Source organism: Neomonachus schauinslandi, chromosome 6, assembly GCF_002201575.2.
Source record: "Neomonachus schauinslandi chromosome 6, ASM220157v2, whole genome shotgun sequence".
Lineage (NCBI taxonomy): Eukaryota > Metazoa > Chordata > Mammalia > Carnivora > Phocidae > Neomonachus > Neomonachus schauinslandi.
Genome location: NC_058408.1, coordinates 141,538,343 through 141,545,245, shown reverse-complemented (window position 1 = coordinate 141,545,245; position 6,903 = coordinate 141,538,343).

The following is a 6,903-nucleotide window of genomic DNA, read 5'->3' as shown; positions in this document are numbered from 1 at the left end:
AAGAAAGAAAGAAAGAAAGAAAGAAAGAAAGAAAGAAAGAAAGAAAGAAAGAAAGAAAGAAAGGAAGAAAGAAAGGAAGGAAGGAAGAAAAGGAAGTGGTTTGGTACCTGAACATAGCCCCCTCCCTACTAATCCCCACTCCCTACCTCTTCCAAAGGCAGGAACCGTGGCAGGGTCTTACTCATCTTGACATTCTTTGCATGGTTTAGTATTAATCTTTTTTACATTTCATTCATTTGCCAAACATTTCTGGAGCTCCTATGACCCTGTGCTCACTTTTCCGATTTTTATTTCATCTCCCCACTTGCCAGACCTTTCTAGAGCACGGGCTGTGTACCTGGACTGTGCCCCCAAGCTAGGCAGGCAATGAATATTTGCTGAATTAAATTCCACTTTCCTGCCTCCTCCTAGGAGATTTGTGAGCCATCCGGGGTGCTCTTCCCTCAGTAATGGCCACGTGGCTATTGTTTCCTACCTCGGTGCTGATGACACCCAGTCAAAAGGATCTGTTTGTCTCTGAACTTGTCTCTGGGCTGCTCGATGAGAGAAATCACATTGTGTCCATCTCCAGCTCCCAGGAGCCCAGCCCAATGCACCAAGTCAGTGCTTAACATGTGTTTCCAGAAGAAGTGGCACTTACGTAATCACCCGTTATGGATGGATGGGTGACTTCTCACTTTGAGAGAACTGACTAAGAGTGTTCATTCTGTTTAACTAATGATCCTTAGATTATACTTATAAAGAGGCCAAGAGCTACCCAAACACAGCAGGAACTCACGGTAGCTGTACACACACACACACACACACACACACACACTGTTCGTCTAGGGGGATTTGGAGTTACTACTCAGGTCAGAGTGTATTTCTCTAATCAAAATGGCCCATTATGTCCCAGACTGGCTCATTCTGTGCTGCAGGTGTCTGGGAAATGGAGCATCATATTGCGTTGTTAGGGCAAAGTCACCAGAGAGAGGAACAGCTCCCAGCTGCCGCCAGCACTCCGAGGCTCATGTCTTCATTTCGTAGCTACCAGTTGTCCTGGTAACTTTCTTTGCTTTGAACTCCAGAACCATGAAAAGTAAATGGGAATGAACCACTCTAATTTAAATATGAGAAACAATTACATTTTGACAATTTAATTGCTTTCTTTCTCCCAGACGAAGTTTCTAAACAAGATACTGCACTTATCAAGTACACCAATTGTATTCTTAGATTCTTTTGCAATTGAGAAAGTATCCCTAAAAGAGATAGAATAATTGGTGGACTAAATGGTTATTTCTTGAGGGAACTATATTAAGGAATGGGTGCCGAGCAATCACATTCATTGTAATTAGCTTTTAAACACTGCAGACAGATGGAGGCTCCTCCTTGAAACCACAATCCTATTCTTCATGCTCCCCCTTCTGCTCCATGTTGCCAACACGATTGAGTGTCCAGAAATGCCTTGGCTAGTACGGATTGAGTGGTTTCATTCCTCTGTGGTCTGAGCGCCCCGAGGTGGCCTCCAGAGGCGGCCTCATCAGTGTAACCGCCCAGGCAGAGGAGTTACCAACCCTTTGTGGGAAGTGACTTCACCATCTGAGACGTGCGGATGCATTTGGAAGATGATATGGCCACTGATAAAATTCCAAAAACTGATTCAAAATATGCAGTGGGGCAGAAGAGGGATATATAGTTAAACTATAAGACAGTTTATAAGATACTGAATGTACAATCTCAGTTGGTACCATCAAGATGCACATATATTGAAGAAAGATGGAAAGGATCACATCAACACGTTAACCACTGGATGGTGGGATGAATGGTGAGCTTGATTTCCTTATCCTTTCCTTTTATAACCAGCCAAACCAAGGTGTGACACAAATATCTACAGGAGAGGGTTGAAACCGCAGAGGGTTGAGACCAAATTCAGAGCGACAATCATAAGAGCATCTGTGTTTGATGGCACCCATTTTGGGCTGAACCGTGTCCTCTCCAAATCCATATGCTGAAGTCCTAACCTTTAGCATGTCAGAATGTGACTCTATTTGGAAATAGGGCCGATAAGTTAAAATGAGGTCTCTCGTGTGGGCCAGCCATCATAACTCCTGTCCTTATAGGAAGAGGAGATTAGGACACAGAGGGAAGAGGATGTGAAAACACACGGAGAAGGCAGCCACCTGCCAGCCAATGAGAGAGGCCTCAGAAGAAACCAACCCTACTGACACCTTGATCTTGGACTTGCAGCCTCCAGAACTGTGAGAAAATAAATTCATGTAGTTGAAGCCCCAAGACTGTGGTACTTTGCTCTGGTGGCCTAAGCAGACTAGTACAACATCATTTAGTGACAGTTCACTGCGCTCACGATGGCTTTATGGAGGTGTGACCCATGCAGGGACACAGGGCCTGCCCTCAGAAGGGACCTGCACCTGTCTTGGTGCTCTGCTCTTGCCATCCTAAAATTCTTCATAATTTTTAAACAAGCAGCTCCACATTTTCATTTTGCTACTGAGCCCATCAATGAGTTAGCCCATCCTGATTGTACCCATTAATCCATGTATGTTTTCCTTCTTCAAGGTAGGCAGGCTGAGGGCTCACTTATTGACTAAGCATTTACTGAACAACTGCTGTGTGCCAGGCATTTTGCTCGGAGACAAGAGAAGAATGAAGCTCAGATCTCGTCCTCCAGAAACCTGAGCTGAAGACGGGGAAAGACTTGTGGACAAACAGCTCAGTGCCCATAAGTGGTGGAGGCAAAGGGTTATGGGAGGACCAAGGAAGGTGCATCCTCAGTCCAGGGGGCTTCACACCAGGCTCAGTCACCTCTACCACCCCACACCCATTCTAGAGGCAAGAAAATTGAGGCTGGCCTGCCCAAGTTCAGCCAGCCAGTCCATGATAGGCTTACACTCTGATCTTCTATGAGGCCATGCTCCAGCCAGAAGTACCTTCTGTGACTTCCCATGGTTAGCACACCTACCGAGCAGGTGCGTGGTTTATTCACACCTGAGGATTAGCAAGGCTGCAGGTACTCTGCGAAGTAATTTTAAAGGCTCGTGTTTTCAGCATGGGGCTTGTGAATCACAGAAGGTAGACAGAGCATGTGAGGACAGAACAGACCACAGGATGGAGAGCCTGAAGTCAGGGACAGAGATTCTGAAAAGGGAATTAGAGTTCACCCTGCATTAAATCATTTGAGAAGCAATAGTGTCAGGGTCAGGGGTCCCCTTTTGGGGGAGTAAGGATGCCCACTCTCTTAGACTGTCTGCTAAATCATTTATTTTCCGCTGTTGACAAAACAACTGGTACAAGGAAGCTCCATGCTCAGAAATCATAAGTGTTAGGCAAAGGTCTGCATTATCAGCAAATATAAGGTAGACGGTTTTACTTCCATTAAAAATAATGCCCCTGTTTCTGGTGATCCCCGTCCATGTCCTCATCTCAAGGATTTTGTTCAACGTCTGAGAACACCTTCCTCATTGGCTCAATTTCTGCCACTTTCATGACGGCAACATTGAAGGTACCCATTATTTAAATATGATTAAGAGACGGGTACGGTGAGTTCTTTTCCAAACTTTCAAGCGAGTGAAACTTTGTCATTTATTAAAGCCGGGGTGAAAAGCCGTCTGCTTTCATCTGCACCAGCCAGTCTTGGAACCGGCCCAGGCCCGCCTGCCCTGCGCAGGTCTCGCCCACACCCCCCTGGCCAGATCAGCAGCATTTCGGCTCAGATAGCAACCTCTCTCGGGCCTGTCAGCCTGAGTGCCCCACAGGCCATCGGGAAGAGGTACCAGACTCCATTATAACGTCTCTTAGCACCTTCTGCACTTCGGCGCCAAGCCGGTGGGATACCTGGCTGTGCGAAAGGGGACTGCAAATGGGATTAGAGACGGAACATCACCTTGCCCGGCCCCTCCAGCCGCGCGGAGGAGAAGGCAGGTCTCACTTAAGCAGCCGGCCTGGCCCCGTGACTTTCTCCGAGGCCTCGCGCCGGCCCGTCGCCCCCGACGGAGTTCCGCTCCGATGGATGAACCAACACTCCCCAAGCCAGGGCTGCCACCTGGGGCCACTGGGGAAACTGAGTCATCGTGACAGGGTTCCGAGCATCTCTCTGCACAAGCCAGGTTGTGTCACCTTCTTTCAGCTTTTGTTTTTGGGTCAAGGCGGTGACGAGTCGGCGTGTGTGTGTGTGTGTGTGTGTTCTGCCAGGTCCCCCCAGAAGAAGAACATGGCAGTTGAGAGAGAGGGTGCACAGGGTCCCAGGGAAGCAGAGGACAATCAGTGGATCAGGGCACTGGGGCCAGGCAGCCAGAAAAATATCTTACCAGTCTATAAAAGGGGAAAAAAAAAAAAAAAAAACACCTTCAAAAGTGATCTGCGTCATCCGCCTGGCCTGTCCAAGTTCAGCAGAGTTGACGACTCTGAGTTTTGCTTGGTGCTTTTTGGACTTTGCCCGAAACCCCTCCAACTGTCCAGAGCAGGAGAGAATAGGCCCTCTGCTAATTACCCCAGAGGCCCCTTTCTGCTCCTTTGAAGAGCTCGCTTTGATGTGATGCAATGCGGCTGCCAGGCCTCCCTGTGCCCAGATTAAGCACATAATGAGCAATTATCAGCTGGGCTCTTGGAGCGCGGCTGAGGCAGTGGGGAGCGGGGGGTTGCGGGGATGCAGCCCGAGCCGAGCCCGAGCCCGCGCCGACTGCTCCGGCCGCCACCACCCCCTCTGGGGCTGGAGTAATTCACTTACGCACCTCCCCCTCACACCTTGGCCCTCCACGGCCACAGCCTTCCCATCTGTAAAATGGGGCTCTCGGGACCTCAGCGTCCTCAGGCTCAGAGCGCCCCAGTTGGCTGGACATGCCGTGCTTTAACAACTGCTCAGGGTGCTGGAAAAATCCTTGGAGACACAACCGAGGCTAGCCAGAGCCCGAGAGGGCAGGCGCTGTGCTCAAAGGCATTGGTATAAACTGTGTGATCTGGGGCAAGGGAGCGATTTTGGAATGTAGTTCCCTCATCTGGAACAGCGAGGCATGAGGAGAATCCACCTGTAGACCGTCAGCAGTAAAGGGAGTGCTGGGCCCGTAGGCAGCCGCTTCTCAGAACTAGCTTGCTGGCTTTACTTAGGGTCACACACTCTGTCACGTTCTTGAGGAGCGGATCGGGAGGCTCCGGATAACACAGCCGAGGCACGGACAGACAGAGTGACCGGCACATCTGTCTGCCCAAAAGACCAGCAAAGACACTGGAGCCCAGTTTGAAAGAAATAATAAGAAAGCAGTGGGCAGTTCGGTGGGATCTGAGCCCCACCCTCCTTCAGAAGGTCTCTAGGAGCAAGACCCAGGTTTGGGGATATTTTTCTGTTTTTTTGCACCATGACGCTGAGTTCTATCCTGACAGGTTTCTTCAATGCCCAGGAAAGGGGGGAAAGCCCACCAGAGGGAGGACCTTCTCTTTTCACATGGAGCGTGGGCTCTTCTGCAAAAAGGGGCCCCTGTCCTTCCCAGAGTCTCCTCCCTGTCCCTAAAACTCCTCCTGTCTCACCATCAGATATCAGGCTTGGGAAACAGAGCTCCATGAAGAGGAGACACAGGCCTTCCCTTCCAGATGGTTCTCTTAATCTGTCACCAGGTTAATCTGCAGAAATCCATCTCCTATAAGAAGCCCCCAACCACCTCTCCTGGTGGCCATGTGGTCTTCTTTGAATTCCCATAATCCCCTATCCTGGGCCCTTATCTTGCGGAAGGTTCCATGGGGGTGGATTAAGGAGGCTGTGAGCATGCTGGAGCAGAGACCACATCCTCTCATCTCTATCCCTCATAGGTACCTAGCAGGAGCCTTTCCTTTCTTTCTTTCCTTCCTTCCCTCCTTCTTTCCTTCCTTCCTTCCATCCTTCCTTCTTTTTTTTAAATTTAAGCCAATGGCCTGAGATTACTTCTTGAGAGCAGGATTAGTGGAGAGTGGTTGGGGGTAAGCACAGGCGTCTGGGGGAGGAGACCGCTAGAGGGAAACACTGAAGAGAGGCCACCTCACAGTTTTGTATAAAGCCAGGCTTCACCATCTTGGCAAGTTCTGGAAAGTTCTGTCGGCTTCAACCTGAGGAATCCTGCCCTCACTTCAGCCCTCTTTTCAGAGCCTCAAAGCAACCCGTCTCCTGTTCCTGTTTCTTCACACATGCTCTTCTTTGCCTTGACCTACTTATTCCCAGCTCAAGTCCTTCAGAACTCAGCTTCCCCACCTCTGGCTGACCAGTCCAAATAAAGCCCCGTCTTCAGCTCTCACTGTACTTCTTTGCTTTTCCTTCATGGGCCTTAAGCCAGTTTTTCCTCACAGACTTTCTTGTGGGAATATCTGATTAATACTTACCTCTGATACCCACTAACTTTTACATTTCTCGAAGGCAGTGACTGGCCATTTGGCCACCACAGTTCTCCTGGCTCTTGGGACACAGTAGGTACTCAATAAAGAGCTGGTAAATGAGTAAGTTAGCACAATTCCTGACGTTGTTTGGGGTCAAGTTATCAATTCCCGCTTGAAGCCCAGGACATGTGACATAAACACTAAGGGAAGAACGGGTCTGGTTTCTATCTGCTCAGCTGAGGGCCCCCCAGATCACGTGAGTCTCACACCACCGCACCTTTTACTCCCAGTGGACTCAGGTCTGTGTTCAAGTGGGACTTGAACAACAGCCAAATCTAGCAAATGTTCCCTTCAACTAAAATGCCCTCTTCCCAAAGGGGACCGTTTTTGACATTTGTCTCCCTTGGAAACAGCCCGCACACCCACCCCGCGGTGGCTGAGCCACCAGAGTGGCCTTCCCTCAAGCTAAAGGCACTGTCACCTCAGGGAAGGCTAGAGAAAAAGGGCAGAAGCGGGGGGGGGGGTGCGGGCCGGTTCCAAGGGAGACAAATGTCAAAAAACGGTCCCCTT